The following is a 26,736-nucleotide window of genomic DNA, read 5'->3' on the forward strand; positions in this document are numbered from 1 at the left end:
TGAGGTACGCCCAGAAGTAAATTCAATATCGGTTATGCCACAATTGATTCCCAGAAACTTGAAATAGAATTGTAAGAAAACTAAAGAACAAAATATTTTAAATTGGGGAAAACACAGCAAAAGAAATTGAAATCTGGATCATTTTTACATTTCTTGGACACTTTGAAGTTCAAAACTTTGTTATTTAAAACTTTGAAGTTCCAAAACTTTCTATCCAAAGCTCTGTTTTGATCAAAGGATATTACAGACAATTGAGAATTTTTAAGAGTTTAAGGCTTTCACTTTAATCGTAAGCCTAAAAAAGTCAATTATTATGCAAAAGTATGAAGTCAAGTATTTTTAAGGTATAGGTGTAGAGATGCAAATGAAGATACGAAAGTTTCACATCATACTCCAATGGGTATTGAGTCGGGTTCTTAGCAATGTTTCAACTGATATTAAGACTCATACTATACACCTGAACATATACGATGTACCGATTCGTTGTAGAGCCTAAAAATTATTGAGTTTGAGAAATTTGTATAGAAATTGTGGATCTTTTCACTGCTTATTATTTTATTGTTCTAGAATATTCATGAATAAAATACCCAGAGCAACGGAGTAAAATACCATGTATTATTAAATATCAACGAATGTTTCTAGAAAAGTTTGGTTTTGTATCGATTTCCAGACTCGAAAATTGAGGAATATTGACATTTACGTTTGTTTCGATCTTTTTACATTTATATTTTACATTTATTATCTTACGAAAAGTACTAAGACTACGAGGGTTGTCCAATACTGTCGAACTGATACGGATCGTCAGTGTGGTTCACGATCCGTACGGTTCGTGAAAGTCATTGATATGCATAAAACATGCATATCATTAGGTGTGTGCACTTAACCTTTCACGGTAACCCTGTGTACCTGTGTAAGGATTTGATGGTGCGGAATTTGACTTGATATTCGAGCGATATCCAGAAGTTAGTGCTATTGCTTCAGAAACAAGAAAACAGCAGACCGGGAATCCCCGTCGAGGAGCCAACCAAGTAACCAGCGCAAGCCACGGTGGTGTCCACAAAAGCCGACATCATAGTATAGGATAGGGACTTTATACAGGACTCATGTTTTCTTTTCTTTTCTTTCATTTACATATTATAATTGGTTACGGTTTATATGTTTAAAGAACTTTGATGATTTAGGTATTTTTGTAAATTGTTACCAATTTAGGGGAGCCATGTAGCTGTTTCCATAGTAATCAGCGTATTTAGCAATTATTTGATTGACAAGAGATTAACTTAATCCCTTAGCGTTCTACCTTTTTAATTCAGTATAGTGTAACCACAGTGCGAAATTACAGATTTCCGAAATCGGAAATATTGTCGGAAATTTGATAGTTTGGAATTTCCGTCAAATTTACGGGTACGGAAATCCACTTTTCTGAAAGCCAGTCCTCCTTCACATTTCCGTTAAGCGTTTAAGGGAAACAACGCCGTATACACATTGCTACATGTTTCCGTTCCATTTAAGGCACACGGAAATTGAATATAATTGTGAACACTTAGAAAAAATGTAACAGTTAAATGTAAATATAAAATATGCATGGATCGATATCGTGCAAGAAAATGCAGAAGGTCTACGAAGGATCTATGTAAGATCTAATCAGCTAAAGTGAAAATCATAAAATATTTTGAATAACTGAATCATACTAGGCAGAAACTAAAACGGCTTGCCAAAAAGCCATGCAGAAATAGCCAGTATTTGGTGAACAGCAGCGCTGTTTCGTCCTATTTGAGTTTGTCTTTTTAACTTCGTTTATGCGAACTACAACTTAAAACACATTATTTTGTGTCATTGCCATTTAATTAAGTTTTTCTTTATATTAGATTTCGAGGAAAGGGTTATATTTTTGCAAGAGAAATTACAAATTTTGACAGATATAATTTGCAGCTATTTCAAAAATATGTTCAGTGGTGTAGGATTTGAAGTTCGGTGCAATATTTATCAAATGCTAGGTCTTCACCTTTATTCGAAAAAGAAGAACAAATGAAGTGATAGTATATACCATAAAAAAGCATCAGAGGTTCTATTTCTTTAATTTTGATTTGATTTACTGAACATTGAAAAATAATTTCCAACTAAATTAGTTCCCGAAAAAGCGAAGCAAGCGGCTTATAACAATCCGCTCTTGCACCTTTGGATTAACGTAAATCAAGTATGTTTAAAATTAAACAAAGTGTTCTGAGGCATGGATCAGTTTGTGAAAGAAAGAAAGAAAGAAAGAAAGAAAGAAAGAAAGAAAGAAAGAAAGAAAGAAAGAAAGAAAGAAAGAAAGAAAGAAAGAAAGAAAGAAAGAAAGAAAGACTGAATAATAAATTAATGAATAAAACATTTATTTTGTATTTTTTTGAATAATTTTTATTACTGAAACATGTGTCTAATCAGGGGTGAGACAACGATTACATGTTGGTTTTCGCTTCTGTGTTCTCCGTAGACAAACCTTGAGCTTATTCTCTGAACTGGAATGAATGTTGCTGGCCCTGGTTCCTCAAAATGTTTTGCTTCCCAAACACTTAATGGATTGCGATATGATGTGATATGATTATTCTTTTGGTACCATTGAACGGCTGCAAGAATATGAGTTAATTGATCTCCATTGATCACAATAGTATGGCACAAATAACACAAAACAAAGCCGGGTCTGCCAGTAGATGTTGCCTCAATTATTCCACCATTACCTGCCCATGAGGCCATGATCTTTCCTGAAGAATCAAGACGTGTGTTAAATCTTGAACCTAGTCTTTCGTCGAATACTGTAACTGACTTATACTTTCTAAAGGCTCGGTTCACTCGCTGACGGTCAAAATTCACTGTTGGATAAAGTTTCCTATACATTTCTTTTAGGTTGAATAAGTCGTCATTGTCAAACGAAGAGATCACGAAGCTATTTGGCAATGCTACGTCACTAAAATCTGTCCACACATCTGTAAGGCTTTCTATTGATCCTCGTATTGCGATTTTAAATTTAGAAAGTCTATCTTGATTAATTTCCTCCTGAATATTATCCACTACAGCATCCCTCAGAAGAGCTTTGCAAAATGGAAAGAAAACTTCGCTGTACTCTTTCGGCAATGTATACTGCAAGTCTGCAGCGCTGCTCATGCAAATAAACTTCCTCATTAATTGTGATTCAGTGAACCTGTTATTGGTGTGAAAGTTGCCTAACAATCCGTTATAACGCTCAAAGCTGAAACACCAAAAACCAAACACACTTCCATAGTTTTCAACACATTTCTTTAAATACATTTGTAGATGAATATTCGGAGTAACGGCTTCTCTTCCATAAAGATTTTCAAATTTTATTGCAAAGTCTAGTAGTTTTCTATCAGCTAAAAAGATATCAGTTTTCGAAATAGAGGTCTTGCACAGTAGCCGGCAGGCGATTACAAAAGTTTGTAAACAGTTCAAATGTTCTTCTGGGAGAATTCCTTCGAGACAATACAAAGAATAATAAAGAATCCAGTTTTGCCACTGAGAAGCTGTAAAACCACCATAGTTTGTTGTAATTTTATGTGCTAATCTACCAAGATCAGAAGTGGAATTAATGTTTTGTATACGTCGCTCGATTTCAATAATATTCTCTCTTGAAAAAAGCTCGTTATTGCTCCAGAGTTTAAAAAGGTGCTTAGCATTACCCAGAAATAAATTGTGCATCGGATCAATCACACACATTGTGATACTACCGTAATACGGAAGTCGTAACAATTCGGTGTATCTTGTTCCAAGTTCTTTTTCCATTCGTTTCTGTGCAGTCTTATTTTTACATCTAGTGGTTTTAAGAGCATCTCGTCTATGCTGCTCATCTGTTCTTTTTGGCCAGTTGTCCCGATCTGTAAACCCGCTGTAATCCTTCTTTTCTCCAAAACCCCCAGGAAAGGTTTTTAGGCAATGACTACATCCTTTGTGTGCAGCGTGTGATAGAAATCCGCATAATTTTCTAGCAGCAGGAATATCAGATGCACAACAGAGAAGAGCAGCTCTTATCTTTATTCCACCTTCTGGTGCACCATGGGCATTGACTTTTACACCTTTCCATAAAGCTAATAACTCGTCCACCATAGGTTTCAAAAAATGCATAAGCGTTGCTGGTTCCTTATTTAATGCAGGTATTATTCCTACCAATATTATGTTCTCTTTCTTAAAACGTTCAGCTCTTGGTAAGTTAATCAAAGCCAAATACAGAACTCCTATAGAATAATCACTGCGTCTCTTAAATGGCTGAAACCAGTCACAGTTCAGCATTAAACCATAAGAGTGTTTAAGGTTTAAAAAGTCTCGTCCTTTATACTTTAGGAATGTTTTCCAAACGTCTCCATCCATAACGTCTGCATATGTATCTTCATTAACATTTCGTTCACGCCATTCCTCACATTTTTCCTTCAATCCTGGTCTTTTCAATATCGTCTCTAACGAATCTATAACACTCCTAAAGCAATAAGTATATATTGGGTAAAATTTGACTGAACCATTATTCAGGAAAACTTTTTTAACTAGCTGGCCTCCGCAGGGTTTTCGTCTTGAAGAGTGTGGAAAAAGTACATTGTCGCAAAGTTTTGCTTGGTATTTACCATTTACCTTCTTGACACAGTCCTGCTCTTTAAATAACTTTGTGCACTTTCCACAAACCACAAATTTTTGAAAGTTGTCCCTGTCTATACCTAGATATCGTCTCAGGTCAGATCCTGCATTTGCTGGTAATCCTTCGCCTACTTTGGAAAGTAGTGCACTTAGGTACTTCAAAAGACCTTCGATACCTCTGTCACTGATAAGATTGTAGTATTGCCAAAGAAAAATAAAATATAGGAGCCACGTTAGAAATGTGCGTGATTTTTGCCTATTGTTGATACTAAACTGCTCCTCCGTGACGTGATTTACAGTGCCATCGGAATTTTCTTCATCAATGATATCGCGCAAATCTTCTTCACTTAATTCATCCCAATGTTCAGGCGTTTCATCAGCATTCGAGTCTGAATCATGTTTGTCCTCATCACTCTCGTCCTAAAAGTAGGTAAAACAAACGTTTTTTCTATTATTATCAGCCCGTTTAGTTTAGTTTCATGAATGTTGAATAAGCCAAAATTATCGAATGTTAATCTCAGAACTGGATGTAGAAAGTCATCACTGAGGCAAAAATGAACTGACGTTTTCAATGAAGCCTTCGAAAATTGTCTAATGACTGAAAGCTTGTATATGACACAAATCAAGATTTTCGTCCGATTTTCGGAACAAGAGTTTTTACTAATTTGTGTACATTCACTTAAAAATAACCGTTTCGCAAGTAACAGAGCGAAACTTCCATTTTGCAAATTGTTTCCGTTTTGATTATGTTATTTTTAATTCACTTTGTAAATAATTTGCTAAATAGCAACATGGGCGAAGGTGTTTCATTGTATAACAAACCTCTTCTTCGCTTGAAGAGTCGTCCGATGCCGCGACTGATCCTGATGTCATATATTGATGTAATGATTAAAATAATCTGGTTTAGTATTCAAAAATAATTGATACATGAATAATCAGTGATTGGATTCTTTTCCAAATCCATATAACAAAAGTTTATCTATCAGTACCTGAATCTGTACGGATGTTGTGTGGTCTTAAAATAGGCCGTTCTTAGGCATGTACGCACGTAATGCATGATTTATTTAAATCCGCTTAAAATGAAGATATTACTAATATAATATATAATAGAATACAATATAATATATAATATATAATATGATAGGATAGGATAGGATAGGATAGGATAGGATAGGATAGGATAGGATAGGATAGGATAGGATAGGATAGGATAGGATAGTATAGGATAGGATAGGATAGGATAGGATAGGATAGGATAGGATAGGATAGGATAGGATAGGATAGGATAGGATAGGATAGGATAGGATAGGATAGGATAGGATAGGATAGGATAGGATAGAATAGAATAGAATATACTAATATACCTGAAGTTAGTGTCCGGTCGTAATTAGAAGCATTATTTTCTGTTGGGAGTGTACAGGTCCCATCTGAAACAAAAAATAATTGAAAGAAGATTGAAAGAGAAGAATTTAAAGATTTTAGATATATTTATCTTTAAAATTTCCGCATTTTCCCCCCAGAATTTGTTAGTGGTAAAACTTATGAAAAGTCTCCTCAAATTAATTCTACGTACTCCACGGGTAGTCCAACACTGACACTCATGAACTGCTGTTATTGAATTACTTTTTAGTTTGGCATTTTTATACCAGCATTGAACATAACACGATTTCTCAAAGTACACAAAGTCCGTACCCCGCTTTTCAAAAGAAACATCATTCAATCGGAATTCCTGATTACAATCCAAAATCATTCTCCTCTCTTTTCTTCCCCAATACCGGCCTAATGATATACTACTGACAACGATACATTTGATAGATTAAGTATTAACTCGCTCGGCCAGCTCCGCGCAAATCGATCTCGCAATCTTTCAAAATCATTACCTTCACTTGAGCTACCAGGCAAATCTTCAATAACTCCACTAGTGACTGCTTGCTTTTGTAAATTCCACATATTCTTACTGGCATCGTAAAAACGCCTTTTGTGTTCATAATACTGACTCTTACCGAGCCGTTGTCCACAATGAGGACATTCAAAGCCTTCGCTGTTTTTAGATGCCACAGAAGATCCCTCATTATCTACTGCTGACTCTTCAACGTCCGTCGTCCAAATGTTTTTCGCATAGTCGTAGAATCTTCGCTTATGTTCAAAAAACTGTCTTTTGCTGAGAATTTTTTGACAATGTCCACATTTGCGTCTCTTGGAATCAATTGAATTTTGCACGTGGCCACCTCCAGAGGAAGGGCGTTTTGAAGCCCTACTGGACATCGGTTAAACTAGTGCTCGGTTTATGTGTATACGTAATGGAACTTAAAGCTAGAAGTCAAAAACTCTTAGCGAATCTCAATCAAAAGCTAGTACAGAGCTCGATTTAAAATTTCTCACAACACGCCAAAAATACAATAAAGACTTTTAAATACATGTTCTATTGACCCATAGGTGATGACAGAAATGTCACTGTACACCTTTTGCTGTTCCTTAACCGCAAAGGAATATTCATTGAAGCGAAGAACTATTGTCATTAGAGCGAACAGGCATACAGGCTGCGTTTTCACTAGAAATGTTAACTTGCGTAAAATTCCTGGAGGTGTTTTAATCCGACTCCCACCTTTCAAGAATAACACTGTGATTGGCCCATTTATTTGGTAGGACAACTTAAACCATCTTGCTAGGTAGTTTAACTTTGCCTTATTTCCGGTGTCGTAATTAAGCTAGTTTAAATTGTCCTAGTGAAAACACAGCCACAATAAGGCGAACGGAGTCTTAATAGTGCGATTGAACGTTCATTAAGAAATTTAGCATTGAATTTGACAATCATGAATATGTTTGCGTGGGTTCATCAACGTTTTTGAACTTTCATTAGCGTTTTGGTGCAGACAATAAACCACAACACATATTCAATACAGTGTTTTGGACATTTATTTACGCAATACAAATAAGTATATTGTGCTTTTACGATTGTACATTTTCAAAGACAAAAAAGTGAATTTGCTCTCTATTTAAACATCTTGGACGATATGTTTACATGTGGTTGTACCATTGTATGCATTTCTGTGGATCTTCATAGGCACTCAAAAGACGCTAGTCTGACTCATTTGGAATTTGGTTTATTTGTTGAACCATTGCAATATCCAAAAAAGAGGGATTAAAAAACTCAAAACTGACTGATATTTATACCTAAGGGCGCTTTGTTTGTACGAAATCATATTCACGGCTTGTAAAAAATATAAAATGAAAGGACAGTTAAAATCCTAAAATTCCTAGTGGAAAATATACTTATATTGTATTGCGTAAATAAATGTCCAAAACACTGTATTAAATGTGTGTTGTGGTTTATTGTCTGCACCAAAACGCTAATGAAAGTTTGAAAACGTTAATGAACTTACGCAAACATATTCATGATTGTCAAATTCAATGCTAAATTTCTTAATGAAAGTTCCATCCCACCTCCGTTCGCCTTATTGTATGCCTGTTCGCTCTAATGACAATGCTTCTTCGCTCCAATGAATATTCCTTTGCGGTTAAGGAACAGCAAAAGGTGTAGTATTTTGATATTTGCCAGATAAACACACCCGCGTTTAATTTAAAAAAAAATATATTACTTTTATTTCATATAGCAATGACTGTTTACAATAAAGAAAATAATTTTTTTTGTAGAAAATCTAATATAGTTCATGCAGTAGTTCAAAGTTCTGTGTAAAGAACTGTCTGAATGTTCTTTTACTTCTCTTGCAATGAATCGAATTTGTTAATAAAACCCTGGATTGATAACCTCTTTACAGCATCATCGGTATAACATTCGTTAGCAATTTTTTCATACACTTTACATGATCTAACCTTACGGCATATACGACTAGCTAACCGTCCAAAACTGTAAGCATCAGTTATAGCAGTTGCTATTGCTGTGCCATCTAACAATTCCGGGGCAATATGAGGATATCTTTGTTTATCTTCCGGATCCCTATCTGTGTTACGGAAACGTGGTTGCATTGAATGTGTGTGAATACTTTTTCCAAAATCTACAACAACTGGGCACCACACACCATTTCTTCGAAACATTAATACGTTACTGCCATGGATATCGCAATGGATAAACCCTTTCGAGTGCATATGAGCTATTGACATTGCTAACGAGTAAATAATTGTAGGCCAACAACTGTCATCTGTTATTAATCTTGTTAGCAAAGCCCCATTCAAAGTTAACACTTTGCCATTCTCTCCACAAAACTCCATGACCAGCAGTATATTTCCATTCTTTTCACAAATTCCATAGAAGTACGGGAAGCCTGGATGATCATCTAAGTTGGAAAGTAACTGCGCTTCTTTCTCAATCAAATAGCAGTACTTTTGTTGCTTTATTGTCTTGACTGCTACTAAATTAGTTCTGTACCTCATCAGTCGAACGATACCAAATCTTCCTTCTCCTAAAATACTATTCTCGTCACATTCTTGTAACAATGTGGGGTTCAATGAGTCTGTCGGAAGTGGGCTGATCAGCGAAGATGTTGGCTTTGTGGGGTTTGGCTGAGTAGGATGAGGTTCATTCAAACGGAAGTTTCTATTCAGCTTTGCCGATGATTGTCCAATTTCTGGTCTAGCTGCCAACAAAACCTTTCCTGCGTAAGTAGAACCCAATAAACGGCTATTGTTCGGATTGAGAACAAAACCTTTGTCGGGTTTGATTTTTTTACCCGTTTGATGTGTAGTACTATTTGCTCTGGATACCACGCTGTCTTCACTCTCTTGTACTGTATCCAGTGCGCTTTGATGTGTACTGATGTTTTCTGAAGATTTCTTTTGTACGACAGCTGTCTTCTCCTGTACACGTCGCAACGCCTGCTTTTTCCTTAAATGTTTTCGGCGCACTGACCGTTTCTCCTTTGAACGCGTGTATTTCTTGACTGGTTTCATGATAACACTAGTAAATCATCTGAGAACGCATAGGGTAATTGGGCATTATTTCAATCCGGAATTGTGTACCACCCTCTAACAACCGATGACGTCAAACGTCGAGAAAAGGCGGGAAATGCAGTTGTTTCAGACCAACGTACCGGTAATATCTTATTCGTGCTTCTAAATATATTTCTCTGTACTAAAACTATCTTTCGTCAAAATGATTGGTCTTGAGGATGAAACAACTGTTGAAGAACTACGGAGAGAGGTGGAATTGCTAAAAGGAGAGATGAAAGCCCTCAAAGAATCGAGAATAGAAGATCAACGATCGCGAAGGCAAACAACAAGCAAGAAGCAAAACATCGACCATGACTGCTCTGTAAGTAAATTAAATTGTTGCAATACTTAGTGGAAGGACTAATTTATTGGTTATCTTGTATGCAGTCTATATTTCTGCGATTGATACATATGCTAAGGAGGAAAGTGAGTTTATTTTAGATTACAATTAAAATGTGCTTACTTGGGTAAATTTCGTGCGCTTTTTAAGATCTATAATTTATGCAGTGCATTAATCAGTAGCCGTTTCAATTGCGCATACATTATGAACATACTAAAGTCAATAGTAATCAATGTTTGACATCAATTCGGGCCTATAAAATCTCGATAGGCTATAGAAATCATTACAATCAAACAGTACAGTAAAAACCATAGTTCTTATGACTGGCGTACAAATATAATCATGTCAACCTAGAGAATAGAGTATTTATACTTGGGTTTCCTGTGGTCAATTACCTACGGACGACTGTTAAACGGTCTTTCATCACTTCAACAAGATTAATGTCATAATTTCTATATCACGTTAATTTTCTTTTCTCTTCGAGAAAATCAGTTTGATATCAAATTTTTGACATCAAAAAGACTGCAAAGTTTAAGATCACACTGATTGTTGTTACTAACTTAACGAAAATATGATTTTTTATGTCGAATATTTGGAATGAAATGAGGTTTTAGTCTCGTCGGATATGCGATGAAAGGAAATTCAAATATATTTCTTTGCCAAGACGCTTACCAAAAACATAATAATAATTTTTGCATCTTTGCAAAGTCACTATCATGGATGTGACATATATTTGACAGTACGAACGCTTTTCTTGAAAATAAAATATTGCATATCACGCTAGAGTGTATACCATCTCGTACATTTTTCAGCGTAAAACTAAGCGAGTTTTGTCCCAAAACAAAAAAAGGTGTTTATTCCTATATTATGTCATTCAATTATTTGTTGTTTTATTTTTTAGAAAGCAGTACACAAAGTGTACCGTCAGCTCTTAAAGAATGCTGACTTTAGTGAATGGAGCTTTCAAGAAGGGTATAGTAGCGTTTTCAACAAATCATATGAAATAAGTTAGTTCGTCTCATTCGACAGGCCATCCGTCATTGAGCGGAAAGCTAGTCGGTGCAGTTTAGCCGTCTTTGAATGGCAGAACAGCATTGAGACATTTTAATTGAAGAGCATGTGTATGTAGGCATCAATAGATTGCATAGTTTGTCTCATTCGACAGGCCATCCGTCATTGAGCGGAAAGCTAGTCGGTGCAGTTCAGCCGTCTTTGAATGGCAGAACAGCATCGACGATTCCGGTAAGTCATCTGTGCATTTTCATTCTTTACGTTGCATGCATGTTTTGTGCTGAATTCTGTTCTCTTGTCTTTCCGTGTACTTTTCCCCCTAGATTTTTCTCTGATAGCAACAGGGACACCTCGCCAAAACTTAGAAGAGAAGTGAGAGGTCTGTACGGAGATGGTACTTGGAAGAAATCCGCTTTAAAAGGTTAATTTAATGTTTATATTTGTATCGAGTTGTACAATTCTGTTCAAGGTACTTGAAAATATGCAGTGCAAACAAGACGCTATGAATTAAAAAGCACCATCTCCTTGCCCTCAGATAAGAAATCCCTATTTTTAACTCCGCGCGAACCTAAATTACTTTTATCATTATGGTCTAAAAAAATCAAAACTTTTGAAAGTGTTTATATCTGCCGAAACATTGTCCATTTCAAACTCCAATAGAATCCTACTCAACTGCAATGCACTGAGGGTCAATGCCAATTTAAATTAAAGTATAATGCATTGGATCCAGCGAATTTTTAACAATTATCGATATATATGTGTTTCAATTGTAAATCTTACAGTTGCTGTTCATAATATGTTCAGATTATATTCACCGGTACTGGAAATCCCTGAGGGACGATCAAACAAGACGGAAAAACCAGAAGTTTATGGAGCATAGGAATAACCTACGACAACAACAACGGAAAAAACGGGTAAATGAGTGCCATCAGATGTTTTCCCTTCGTCTTGCTTGAAAACACCGCTGATATTTATTAATACATAGTTCTATACTTCCTAGCACAGAAACTTGAAAGACGAAGAAAAGCTCTTGCTTCCGTTGAGCTGTCTACCGGCGATAGGGAAAAAGCAAAAGAGATGATAGAGGGGCCATTCGCACTTGAGTGCATGTCAAGCGAGGAGAGCTGTGACGATGAGGAAATGGAAGCTGGCCCAAGTCCCAAGCCTCGAAAGATTCGTAGACTGTCCTGGGAAAGATCGCGATTGCATAACATCTAAAAAGCGATTGATGATCATATCGAAAAGAATCTAACAGCGGCGCAAAAACGGCTTAGTTCCAGGACCATCATTGCAACTGAGAAATCGAATCGCACAAAGCCTAAGGAAATACCTTCTTGGGCAGCCAGAGAAGGCAATGAATGAATTGAATGAAGTCAGATTTGTCTTCTCCTTTACGATTGTATAAGAGCGATATCACATAAGCAATGTTTTACATCCAAATGAGCTGCCCATTGAAATAGCATGATAATGAAGTGAACCAGATGAGTTTTGTAAGCTAAAACATTACAACAATTGCCTTGTATTGGAAATATTATTTTTGACAAACTAAAGATCGATAGGACTTGAACTGTTTTCTAATACGGTGAAAATTGTATGATTCACGCATATCTCATTTTTAAACAGTAGTGAATATCGGACTGTTTTCCCACCTATACTATGCATGGTGCAATTTTTATTATTCACGACATCCAAAAAATATTGCTGTGCTTCAAGGACTTAAACAAAATTGAATATAGCAGTGTAAAGCCGTTTTTTGTTCATTATCATTTTTGTTAGAAAAGTTCAACACGTCTCTCGCCCATAAAAGCCACAAGCTCAGTAGTGCAAACAGCATGTGCACACTTCAATAGCATGCTATTTCACAGGGCAGCTCATTTGCATGTAAACATTGCTTATGTGATATCGCTCTATTGTATTGTTTCTATCGTATTAAAGTACATGTACAAACCCTAAAAGCTTGCAAAATTTTTCACTATTTAGTACAAATGGTACAAATTAAAATATAGAAAACAAAATAATTACGAGGTGAAAAAACATTCGACAGCCGGACGCGATCTTCAAATTACTAAATGTCCACAGTCAAATAATTAAATGGTTTAGTCAAATAATTGGCAAAAAATATAACTATACATTACTGTTTATGATCCACGCTTTTGATGTTTATACTTTAAGTATGTCAGAGTATGTTGTCATAATTAAGAAGACATACACTATATAACAGAAGCTAAACTCAGTGCCCATTCATCAGAATTGAATTGTCCGTTTTTCTCCTCGCATACTTTGCTTTTGTGATTCCTTTTTCTTTTTTGTTCATTTTTTCTTTAATGCAATTTGTACTTATATCGCGTATTTGTTTATTATTTCTTTCGTTTTCAATTTTGATTTCTATAATTTGTAAGCTTGATTTGTAGTTATCGCTAAATCTAAAGTAGTTATTGCATTATTGATTGACTATTAATTTATACAATTGTAATATTTATATATAAAATGAAATTTAATAAAATATATATTTTTTAAATCCCCTCGTGGATAAATGTCTAAATACGGATTGCAGCAGTTGCGTGATGATATGAATGAAGTGAATAGTAAAGTGAATAGTGAATTGAAGTAAATAAACCACACAATCATGAAAAGTAGCGGCTCGATAAAAAATCAATACGGCTATTATTGATGCGTATATAAGCCTTTCTTATTATTAGTATAAGTCTCTTGTTCATAAGTATAAGCTACCAAAACACGAGTATACGTTACTCGTATACTTGAGTTCCAGATGACTTAAACTCAACGGAAATAGAGTGCGGTTTTTAGTGCGTTTCCGTAGTTTACGGTAAAACGGAAACATGAGATTACGACACGTTTACGTCAACTTATACAAATGAATAAGCAACGGAAACGTTAACTTATCCTTGCGATTCCATCAGCTTTCCGTACACTGAAATTGAAGATTTCGCACTGTGAACACTCGTTTGAAGTAAGACGAACTTTCGGGATTAATATCTTTATGTAATTGTTTTAACTGACCCGCCAACGTTGGTAAGTCCTCAACCTTATTGTATTTCTTTTAATCTGTAGCACAACTGATTACTTTGTTGTGTATTTCACCTTGTGAATCATTTTCCCATAATAAGTAACAACAATTGTAAACAGAGCAATAGGCTAACTATAGATAATCCTTATTTTAGTTGACCAGATCATTACCAGATTCAATAGTGCAAGAATAAAAAGGATTTGCGTACTCAACTATGGCAGTGGTTTCTTTTTGATACGATATTATTGAGAAATCCCGTACAATAGCAATTGATATCCCATCGAGACCAGCTGCTTTATTAGCCTTGATTTTCTTTTAAGAAAAGTCTTAAAAGACTTATAATAACATTGCCAATCTCCAGTTCCAATAAGGAGCAGGTGGGTGCTGTAACTGCTGTAAACCTAAACGTTTAGCAAGTACAACTACACTATGCTTAAAATATTCCCCATTCAATAGGTTTTTAAACAAAAACTAAAACAACCACATTAAAAGTAGAAAAAATCATAAGGATTTGATGGTGCGGAATTTGACTTGATATTCGAGCGTGGTTTTTTTTAATCCAAATGCTTTTGATAAAAGCGTAATTCCTATAGGTGTTAATTGTGATTTTGACATGATTTTCGAGCGTGGTTCATTAAGGTCCATTGGCTTTTGATAACAGCTTCATTCTTTTGGTATTTTCTTGTGATTTTGACGTGTTTTTGAGCGTGGTTTATTACGATGTTAGCTTTCGATAACCGCGAAATTCCGTTAGAAGTTTAATAGGATTTTTACGTTATTTTCGAGCGTGGTTTATTACTATGCATTGGCTCTGGGCTTTTGATAAGATCATAATTCCTAGCTATATGATTTGATTGTGATTATGACGTGATTTTTGAGCTGGCTTTAAGAGGCAATGTCCACAAGAATCGAACAAACGGTGGCAAGGGTCAAAAAATCAAATTCGCTCTTCTTTTGAAGTTAGATAGGCCATTATTAGGTATGAATTACTGGGTAGTTGGTTTTCGAAAATATTATTTTATTTCCGAGAAAACGGCCACAGAAGAGGTTCGACCGAAGCCCAAGCAAGAGACGCTCAAGAGGTGAGAAAATGGACATACTTTGAACAGAGCGCACGTAAAAAATATACCATCTATGAGAATTTTTGAACTTTCTTCTTAATGTATCACCCTTTTTCGTTCATTGGACTGGATTTCACACTTATTGGGAAAGGGACGAATTTTTGGCGAGAAAAAATATGAGGTCTGTGTTTACATATGCTAGTTAGTTGCCTCAAAAGAAAAAAAGATTTAACCATGGGCAAGTTCTCTGATTGAAATAATACTTATGCTGCAAGTTGAGGAAGAATAGATCTCTTCAAAACTATAAAGATTGATTTGGGGAATTAAATTCTGACTGCATAGAAACATGTTGAATTTGGTTGAAATACATACGAAAATCACGCTTCCCGAATCAACCCAGGACTAAGGATTTTCGTAAAGATTGCCATGAAATTTACCCTGAAAATTAAGAAATTATTGTTCGTGCCGTTGTTTGAAAGTTCAGTGTGGTTTGGTAAATTTAAGCTCCATTAGAAGGGTTTTGGGATTGTCGGTATATGAGCAAAAAACGCTATCTTTGGTGATTGCGTGACCAAGGTTCCACTTTACGTTTAGAAGTTTGATTACTGTAGCATTCACGCTAAAAATTACGATAGAAACGTTCTTTAAATAGCTTATAATCTCATTTTTCCCAAATAAGATTTGGGTCGATGAAAAAGCCGAGAGAAAAACCGTAGCTAATTGTGATGTTTAGAAGTTAACCAGAAATGTTTCCTGGTTAAAAATTATGTGACATTGATTCACTGCCATGTTTAATTCATTTGTGAATGATTCCTTCATTTAACTCGAGTAGGATATTTACATAGTTCCTCCATCTATCAAAATGTTTTTTATACTATATTTACAACTAGAAATGTTCTTTAAAAGCCAAATTAGAGCTGAATTTTTTGACAAAGGCACCCCTTGGGCTGGTCCCACTGGCCGTTTTTCTCGATTTCATTTGACCACTTTTTTCAAAATTTTAAGGTCAATGTATGGCTTTTTTCGTCGATATAAAAATTTAAACAAAAATGACCGCTCGCCAACATGATTGGCTTCATAGCTCAGTTGGTAGAGCATCGCACCGGAATCGCGGAGGTCATGGGTTCGATTCCCGTTGAAGCTTGAAATCACTTTTTCAAGTCTTTCTTTACAGCGTTCGCTTAGATCGCTCATTCACTGTGATGATCAACACATCTATCATTATTTCACCACAGTTCTGCCCATTCAATTTCCACACTTGTTATTTATGAGGGCTTGAAGAACCCAACAAAAATGACCGCTCGCCAACATGATTGGCTTCATAGCTCAGTTGGTAGAGCATCGCACCGGAATCGCGGAGGTCATGGGTTCGATTCCCGTTGAAGCTTGAAATCACTTTTTCAAGTCTTTCTTTACAGCGTTCGCTTAGATCGCTCATTCACTGTGATGATCAACACATCTATCATTATTTCACCACAGTTCTGCCCATTCAATTTCCATATAAAAATTTCTAAGATGTCGAGTTCAAATAGCAATAAAATTCCATGTATTATTTATTTAGATTTCATCTTGACACCTGCAATCTGCTTACTTGTTTTGTTACCCGGAAACATCTCCCCGTTATCTACCTTGCCTATTCCCACTTTCGCAATTTGATACTACTTTGCGAATTCACTTCCTCTTCTCTGTACCAACTTTAATTTTGCCATCGAGTAACGTAGTATGAAAATCTCTTGCATGTTTGTTTTTAAACATCATGGTTTTAATGTGTACGACAAACAACTCAACAACATTTGCAATCAGTTGCTCTAAAAATATGTAGATGATGGCTAGTGAACACTAGCGTGGACTGCGTCGGTGTTTCTAATGAAACGTTAACAGTTATCGTAGATTTGTAAGCTTTACACCGTAATGAAAATAGAAACTGACGTTTCGGACGTTAGTCCTTCGTCGGATTCACTCCGACGAAGGACTAACGTCCGAAACGTCAGTTTCTATTTTCATTACAGTGTAAAGCTTACGAATCTACGATAACTGCTCTAAAAATAATTGACCTTGGGTCAAGTAATGATTAGGCGGCGTGATTTATGCATATATAAACTAACTGTTGAAACCACATTTTTATCGACCCAAAACTTATTCGACTAAAATAAGATTATAAGCTATTTAAAGAACTTTTCTATCGTAATTTTTAGCGTGAATGTTACCGTAATCAAACTTCTAAAGTAAAGAGGAACTTCGTCACGCAATCACCAAAGATCGCGTTTTTTGCTCACATACCGACAATCCCAAAACCCTTCTAATGGAGCTTAAATTTACCAAACCACACTGAACTTTCAAACAACGGCACGAACAATAATTTCTTAATTTTCAGGGTAAATTTCATGGCAATCTTTACGAAAATCCTTAGTCCTGGGTTGATTCGGGAAGCGTGATTTTCGTATCGGTATTTCAACCAAATTCAACATGTTTCTATGCAGTCAGAATTTAATTCCCCAAATCAATCTTTAAAGTTTTGAAGAAATCTATTCTTTATCAACTTGCAGCATAAATATTATTTCAATCAGAGAACTTGCCCATAATTAAATCTTTTTTTCTTTTGAGGCAACTAATTAGCATATGTAAACAAAGGCCTCCTATTTTCCCTCGCCAAAAATTCGTCCCTTTCCCAATAAGCTTGAAATCAAGTCCAATGAACGAAAAAGGGCGATACATTAAGAAGAAAGTTCAAAAATTGTCATAGATGGTTTATTTTTTATAAAATAATATTTTTGAAAACCAACTACCCAGGGATTCATATCTAATAATGGCCTATCTAACTTCAAAAGAAGAGCGAATTTGATTTTTTGACACTTGCCACCATTTGTTCGATTTTTGTGGACATTGCCTCTTAACCTCTGAAATGAATTTTACCTAATCTGCAAAAACAAATACTCGATAGTTGACTCGAATAAGTTGGACGTGTCAGGAAATAAGTTGCACGTGACACCAATGGTGAAAATAAACAAGTGCACGTGATCAGAACGTGAAAAACGCTGGTGGTTTGATATTTTGAACCAATCACAAACAACAAAGCGGGAGCAAATATTTTGCATGAATTTTCAGTACAAAAGTTTTCAAATGGAGCTCGAAGCATGCAATAGAGGTTTTCCAGTGTTTCTGCAGAGAAATTACAGACTTCAAGGGCGGATCCAAGGGGGTCTGAAGCCCCCCCTGCAGCAGAAAAAAACGATGCTTTTTTATATTGTTTTCCGTTGTGCTGACGGAAGAAACTCAATAACCCCCCCCCCCCCCCTAAACTCAATTAGCCCCCCCCCCCCCCCTACATTTTTTTCTCGTCCCGTCCTTGGACTTTCATAGAGAATCAGAGGCATACCCATGGTAATCTCGTGAAGCCTTTTGAGTACCAATGAACTATGATAACAAATGACACTTGGTGACTCATTTCATTGAGGGTATTGAGACCCGAATAAGGTGATAGTCAGAGTTATGTTTTGTGCAAACAAACTGTTGTCTTTATCAATTAAGAGGATTTTTATTCAATAATGAGCAATAATGGCAAAAAGCACCAAAAACTAGACTTTCGTATGAGTTTTGATCCCAATTTTCGTTTTGGGTTAACACTCAAAACCTTTTTTAAACAGTTAGAAACTGATGTACTATGATAAAATGCCTGTTTGAAGCCGATATTTTCAATCGTACAAAGATGTTTTGTAGCATTTGTATTAGAATCTTGCTTTTTCAGCCTTTTTTATAGAAAATATATGGGAAATAAGCAAATGAAGGCCTAAACCTCATTTTCAAATAAAATTTTTGTTTTGGGTTACCACTGTGATTCCACTTTCATCGGTCATCTCACTTCCACTGAACAAGTTAAACTTTCTGAATAACGAGATTTTAGCCTTGTACAAGAGCCTTTCTTCAAGAAAATAGCTTTTGGCGCTCACTGCTTGAATACGAAGAGAATTTTCTCTTAAATTATTGGCTTCTGATTAGATATGATAAGATAATATTTATTTTATACTTAATTCGCAATATAAAATTGAAATACTTAAGTTTACAAATAAATATATATAAAGATTACAAATATAAATAAGAAAATATATAAAAAGAAAGAAAGAAATACACTATATATGATAAAATCTATTAAAAAATGGCTAGAATCCTTTCTTTTCGGATTTCTGGTTACGAAATTTTTCTACAATTGAGATTATCTGGACCGAGTCTAATCGATCCAATATATGACAAACCAGGCTGTTTTCGGATTCTTCTTCAAACGTGATGATAAATAGGACAATCTCATATCTCAAGGTCCAATAAAAAGAGCATAAAGTAAACTAAGAATACTCAAAGTATGCTGCTGATTACAAGTGATTATTAAGTGATCGAAAATCCAAAATGGCTTCCTCTATAAATTCCCGTTAAAGCTTGAAATCATTTTTTCAAATCTTTCTTTACAGCGTTCGCTTAGATCGCTCATTCACTGTGATGATCAACACATCTATCATTATTTCACCACAGTTCTACCCATTCAATATTCACACTTATTATTACATATGGGGGCTTGATAGTAGTATACAGAATAGCGGTTCTGCGTCGGGCGGATCAGGGCGGATCGCGGATCAGCCCTTGCAATGACGTCACCCCTATGAAATGACGTCATACCCTTCATAGTGTCGTCACACCTCCTCTTCGGATAGGTCATATCTATTTTTAGAACAACCCCTATTATGACGTCATAGTTCGTCAATCAGGGCCGCTTCTGAGCACCCTCCTGGATAGGTCACATCTATTTTTAGAATAGTCCTAATTATGGCTTGATCAAACGCATGAGCCAATCAGCGTCTGTTTTTATGTTCCCTGTCAAATTGTTGACTCATCAAAAACAAACAATAAACAATAGATGACTTGCCCAAGGAACAACGACAACACGTTTTCTAAAAAAAATTAAAATTTATTTATAAAACGCTCAATGCATGTGAATACAAAATAAGTTTAGTTACAGCTCTTTTCATTATTTAACTAAGTATGATGTTTTGATTGTCAGTATATATTTATTCAATAGAAACACCCGTCACTTGAAACAATAGAGGACTCTGTTCTGCATAATTGCCGAGTCAATCACGCGAATCACCTACTTGATATCAAGACCACGATCTACTCTTTCTCAGTTTTACAAAACAAACCGCCCAATTTTTAAAAATAATAAGCGCAAATTTCTTATTCACTAATGAGTTCAGCCAGGCCTAGGTGTAGACTTTCAGGCCAGGTACATGCCAATAGCCGATAGCTTGATAGCTGATAGTCTAGCTCTATATAGTGTAGATTCTAGTGTAGATAGTAGATATAGTATAGATTCTAGTGTAGATTCTAGTGTAGATTGACATCCACCCCACATCGCCCTCTCATCGACCTCAAATCGACCCCACATCGATCCCATATCGACCCCTTATCGACCCCACATCGACCTCTCATCGACCCTACATCGACCTCTCATCGACCTCATATCGACCTCATATCGACCTCAAATCGACACCACATCGACCTCTCATCGACCTCTCATCGACCCCACATCGACCCCATATCATGGGTTCGATTCCCGTTGAAGCTTGAAATCATTTTTCAAATCTTTCTTTACAGCATTCACTGTGATGATCAACACATCTATCATTATTTCACCACAGTTCTACCCATTCAATATTCACAATTTGTATTTTTATAAACTAGAAAAGATACTTTATAAATGACGAAAGTTTTAACGAAATTAAGTTTGTAACGTGTATGAGAAACACAGCATTGAATTTTACCTTCGAATGGGTTTAGTTTATTCCAAAAATTGTAAATTAAGGACTCATAAAACACTTGCCGTTTCCATGGCAACAGTATATTTAGTGACTAAATTGTTGGTGTTTTTGTGCATGCCATATAATGGCCTATTCGCACACCACATTTCAAGAGTGGTCAAAAAAATTTCAAAAGTAAATAATTATTTAGCAATAGAATATAAAACATCGATGGAAACTATTGTAGTAAAAGGATAAAAACCCTGGATTGCAGTTCACTATAAGCAATAGGCGACCGTAGCTCAAGATTAGACTTCTCAGTGTTTAGAGTGTCCGACTAGATTACGCGGGAAGTTCGTGTGTTGATATCCAATCTGGAATTCTGATTAATTTTTTTCCTGAGTTGCTTCTCATCGGCACCTCTCGATCGTTATTATTTTTTTCATTATCATATGTATGATAACTGAATGATAAGAAATATTTAATTGTGTACAACATTCAAGGCTAACCCTGAGCAACAAAGCATTCAATTCGAAAGCGGCTGGATTATGAATTTCTTATCAGTTGTCAATCTTAGAGAAACACAGTGTGATCTATTGATAGGTTACGTACTTTTCAAATCAATGATGAGAAAGCTTGTAAAACGCTTATCGACAGCCGAACGCAGAAAATTAGATTTGAAATAAAGAATTAATCGTTAAAAAAAAGCAAAATAGTACCTTACACCTGATTTCAAAATAGTGCGAACTCTCGGGATTTCCAGTTTCGGTCGATCTTCGGCACTCGACCGACATCACTCGACGGCTTGGTAACCAGGCTAACCAGGCGTATTACATATCTATCAATGGCAGTCATGACGAAAACCAAACTCGGGAACTGATCATGAAAGATATAAATCAGGTTTTGACAAGACCATCAATATGCCATTTTCACTTGGGAACTGATCATGGAAACCATATCAACTGATCTGCGATGGAGGGTAATCTATCATCAGATAATTTATTGCTCCACAATTCAAGAAACATGCAGGGCTCTTTTCGTTGGCGAGACATTCCTGTGTAAAATAAGAAAGCTATATAAACAGCAGCGAGATGTCAAAGCACTTGGAAGACGAGGAAGGTATCGACTGCTAACATGTGAGTATAAGCTTATTATACGTAAGGTTACGTTAGTTTACTTCAAAATTTTAGTCGGGAACACAGCCAATAAAATATTGTAAATTCTAAATTTCATTCCAAACAATGAAAATGGTATATTGAAGTCTATGGTCTTGTCAAAACCTGATTTATATCTTTCATGATCAGTTCCCGAGTTTGGTTTTCGTCATGACTGCCATTGATAGATATGTAACCCGCCTGGTTAGCCTGGTTACCAAGCCGTCGAGTGATGTCGGTCGAGTGTCGAAGATCGACCGAAACTGGAAATCCCGAGAGTTCGCACTATTTTGAAATCTGGTGTAAACATCCCAAAAGTACCCCAAAAATGACCAGGATTGAATGAATCTTAGCCATGATCAAACCGATAATTCCAAAAAGTAGCAGCCTTGTGGTTTTTCTGCTCTGTCTCTGTACCTTACGTTTCCCTATCGCTACCTTATCTTACCGGGTAGCCGTAATAGACCTCAGGCATGATGACGTGTTATATGCTTGACTCTGATACTCGCACTTCTGCTATTTTCAACAACCGCCCTCTTTATCCTTATAAACTTGATCGTAATCTTCGTTCTTTCTTAGTCAAGGGAGTTCTTCCCTCTAACGAAGAACCTGGTACTTTTCGCTGTTCTCGTAAACGTTGTTATACTTGTCCTCACATAGCCTATCACACTTCTGTTGTCGGTCCTAAATCAATTGTTAAAATCACTGACCATTTTGTTTGTGCCACTTCTAATGTTGTATATTGTATTAAATGTACCCGCTGTAATCTTTTGTATGAGGGCGAGACTGGCCGCCGTCTTGGTGATCGCATCTGCAATCATCTGTATGATATTCGCAATAACGATCCCACCAAACCAGTTTCCCGCCATTTTAATCTAGCTAACCATTCTCTTTCTGACTTCATTGTTTTCGGTCTTTCTTTGCTTAACGGCAACAATGATTGTCGCAAGACCAAAGAAATGCGGCTTATTCACCTATTGGGCACTCTTAGTCCCAACGGGATTAATGAACGCTTTACTTTCAACTAACCTTTTCTTTTGTCTTTTGATTGTTTGTTTTTGTTTCCTTGCCTACCTTGCTCTCATTGGTTTCTTTTGTCTTATTCTATCATATATACACTCCTTTCTACCACTTCTTTCTCTTTTACTCCGACGAAGGACTAGCGTCCGAAACGTCAGTAAGTTTTTTCATCTTTTCACGGTGTATAATTTACCTTTTCATCATTACTGTTTCATTAGAAACACCGACGCAGCTCACACTAGTTTTTATCTAGTTATATCTTTAAATAAAATACTAGTTACTTACCCACCTGAGGCACCAAAGCCCTCGATAAATGCGGCTCCTCATGTTCTTGCTGCTCTCCCCGCTTTTGATAGAGAATCCTTTGAGCAACCGCACTAGACCCTCGGGTATCACAAGTCTAAAACGTTTTAAAAATTTCGATTATTATGACGGTACAACGAAAGTTGAAAATATTCAATTGCAAAGTACTTACCATTCTCTTTCAAATTCGGTTACGAAAACCAACAACGCATTCTCTTTAGAGGCCATATTTTGAGACAAAGTTAGAGTAACAAGCTTCAAACAGCAAGCGAGAAGAGCAGCGAACAAGAAGAGAGGTGTGAAGTTTTCACGTGCAAGGTCATAACAACGACGTCTTCTCATAGGTTCTTTCCATCATGTGACACATCAAACAACTTATTTCTCTGATACGCATGCTCATTGCAATTGCATGGTATCTTATTTCAATATGGCAACCCAAAATGGCGGTCTTAGTTACGATAAATTTATTGTTTTCTTATGCCGTTTCTCAAAAAAAGAAAGAACTTATAGGACATAATTGTTAAGATATCATATGTAAAGTGATCTGAGTGAAAAAAATCAAGTGCATTTTATCCATATCAACCACCTTAATTGTACTTTTTATTCGTTATTTTTATTTCATCAATATAAAATTGGGTATACCTATATTTAACTGTCATTTTGAGTATTGATGAATGCCCCTCTTTGCATTTCTCTTGACACACGACGTCGATTAGTAAATTCTAAAATACTTTTAATTTGTAATTTTGATCTTATAGATATTACGCAAGGCCTTTTTTTCTGTCATCTTGAGTGTTGACGTATACATGCTTTCTTTCTTTTCAGCCGAACATACCAGTAGAACATGAGGATGTAAGGATAACACTTTTTATAATATATCCCACCCTCCCTCCAGCCCTCCAGCCCTCCAGCCCTCCAGCCCTCCAGCCCTCCAGCCCTCCAGCCCTCCAGCCCTCCAGCCCTCCAGCCCTCCAGCCCTCCAGCCCTCCAGCCCTCCAGCCCTCCAGCCCTCCAGCCCTCCAGCTTATCATACATCCAGCTTATCATACCATTCTTATAGTTAAAACGATATATTTCTCCATATTATAAAATAATTCACGTAAAATGTCTGAATTTGTCTGTAGACGGATCCCCTGCCTGGCTATACTACAAATGGCCATCGCGTAATGCAGCCGGAGGACGAGTCAAATCATTAACAAGGTATTTTTTCAAACAGTTTCACCAACTCTTTAGTCTAAGAGGTATACATTCATAATTTATGAGAATATTCACCAGGACCTGCTGCTTTGTTTCTTTTTGAGTTTGTAAATGTGTTCCTTGATTACAGACTCATTCACTCAATGTTAACCTCATTTCATCGTCAGAATATTCAAAAAGAGCAGCGATAAACTAAAACAATATAAAACTCATACAAATACACAAGATAACAAACACTTTTGATTTGTAAACTTTCACAGAACCCTGTGCAACAGAGAATACATAAGAAGAAGACTTCGTATATTTTAAATAAGTGTTAAGTAGTAAAGGTGTTTAAAAAAAAAAGTACAAGTTATAAATTTTTTGGAAAAGTTTTAAAGACAAGTTACAATAAAATGAGAGATTTATTCTTAAAAAGAAATAAAGGTAGTTATTACATAAATTCTTAAAATACATAATAGGTTTTGAATGTATGTCAATAAATTAATAAATTTACTTGCTGTTGCTCAATACTTGTATACACACACCTAGTATAAGAAGAGAACAAAAGAAACTAAATAAGAAAAAAAAACATTGCTATCGCTGAAGTTTTGTCCAGTGACGTAGCAAGACGTCTTAATCAGTGGACTGGGTAGGAGCACGCGCTTTTTTGGCGCCAACTTTCTCTCCATCCTCAGGGATTTCATCAATAAAATCATGGATAGAAACATTCAGCTGCACAGGGATTTTCTAACTTTTATTCTCACAAACCAAACATTAAAGTAGTTTGGGACCATTCATACTGCGCATCCATTTCGCGTACCTCGTTTTTAAAATTTTGATTAGATATTTTTCGAACCTTACCTACAGCTCCTCAAATTAATTTTATAACATCATATGCTGGTTAAAAAGGACAGCTATAGGAAACATATAGTTTTTACTTCACGACGTTTCGGTGTCATCATGACTCCATTATCAAGTGAATTTCAAGTGTACAGTAGTTTAAGATCAATCGAATTAACATATAATTACATGTAAAAAACAAAAGGTATTGTTATGTAAATAGTTTGGCCTTGATAGAGTCACTGAACATTTAGAGAAGGTATTTTTTCTCGTATAAAAAAGATTTTAATGAAGTCATGATGACAACGAAACGTCGTGAGGTAAGAAACTATATGTTTCCTATAGCTGTCCTTTTATTATTATGCTTCTCCAAGGAACTACTTATCATATGTTAGATAAACTTAAAATTGGTCATTTGGTATAGTCAAGACTTTTTTATCGATAAAAGCCTTTACATTACACACAAACTTTGAATACGTATATAATAGAGAAAGATCAATATGAATAATTGGAATTACCCCCTAACACGATATCTTACAACTCGAAAACTAATGCGGTGACCCACATTTTCCTCCTGCGGTTTTGAATAGGTAACTGAAAATCTTGAAAAATGAATGGATTTTTAAAAATTTCCCAAGTCAATTCTTATTCCCGGTACTACCTTAAAGTTTCCGCCAAACTTTTTACCCAGCATGGTTTTATAAATAATGTGTGGAAAGGTTGGTGTGGGAGTGTTTATCCCTATTGTTCCTCCACATGCTTCGTATCTCGCCAAACGTCAAACAATGAGTTTGTTTTCTTGGTTCTCAAGATTGGGAAATTCCCTAATTCTTTAATCGCTTAGACAGCAAAAGCTGCTCCATAGACCGAGTTTCGCTGGGATGTTACTAAAACAGGGAATGGGGAATGACCGGGAATGGGGAATGACCGGGAATGAGGAATGACCGGGAATGAGGAATGACCGGGAATGAGGAATGACCGGGAATGAGGAATGACCGGGAATGAGGAATGACCGGGAATGAGGAATGACCGGGAATGAGGAATGACCGGGAATGAGGAATGACCGGGAATGGGGAATGGGGAATGTCCGGGAATGGGAAATAGGAAATGGAGAATGACCGGGAATGGGGAATGACCGGGAATGGGAAATAGGAAATGGGGAATGACCGCGAATGGGGAATGGGGAATGGGGAATGACCGGGAATGGGGAATGGGGAATGTGAATGGGGAATGACCGGGAATGGGGAATGGGGAATGGGAATGGGGAATGACCGGGAATGGGGAATGGGGAATGGGGAATGGGGAATGGGGAATGGGGAATGACCGGGAATGGGGAATGGGGAATGGGGAATGAGGAATGGGAATAGGGAATGTGACGAGCGATCAGCGGTATTACCATTAAAAAGTGTCATGGCGCTTGCAATCTAGCTTTTTTATAATGAAAAATTTGCCA

General features: G+C 36.3%; 2 long non-coding RNA genes and 2 other non-coding genes across 4 annotated transcripts; all 4 read left to right on the forward strand.

Annotated features, from left to right (window-relative positions):
• The first annotated feature begins 13,872 nt into the window (after positions 1-13,872).
• Positions 13,873-14,155, forward strand: LOC116305511 (uncharacterized). Its single transcript, XR_004198175.2, has 2 exons — positions 13,873-13,948; positions 14,098-14,155. It is a non-coding gene; the product is annotated as an uncharacterized LOC116305511 (long non-coding RNA).
• Positions 14,156-16,075: 1,920 nt separating this feature from the next.
• On the forward strand, positions 16,076-16,148 carry Trnas-gga (transfer RNA serine (anticodon GGA)). The gene has a single exon. It is a non-coding gene; the product is annotated as a tRNA-Ser (tRNA).
• Positions 16,149-16,319: 171 nt separating this feature from the next.
• Trnas-gga (transfer RNA serine (anticodon GGA)) lies at positions 16,320-16,392 on the forward strand. Its single transcript has one exon. It is a non-coding gene; the product is annotated as a tRNA-Ser (tRNA).
• A 7,654-nt stretch (positions 16,393-24,046) lies between these two features.
• On the forward strand, positions 24,047-25,136 carry LOC148912862 (uncharacterized). Its single transcript, XR_016119108.1, has 3 exons — positions 24,047-24,116; positions 24,389-24,464; positions 24,722-25,136. It is a non-coding gene; the product is annotated as an uncharacterized LOC148912862 (long non-coding RNA).
• Positions 25,137-26,736: the final 1,600 nt, after the last annotated feature.

Source organism: Actinia tenebrosa, unplaced genomic scaffold (genome assembly GCF_029948245.1).
Source record: "Actinia tenebrosa isolate PJP-AT-01 unplaced genomic scaffold, QUT_ActTen_1.0 PGA_scaffold10__47_contigs__length_13832649, whole genome shotgun sequence".
NCBI classification, from domain to species: domain Eukaryota; kingdom Metazoa; phylum Cnidaria; class Anthozoa; order Actiniaria; family Actiniidae; genus Actinia; species Actinia tenebrosa.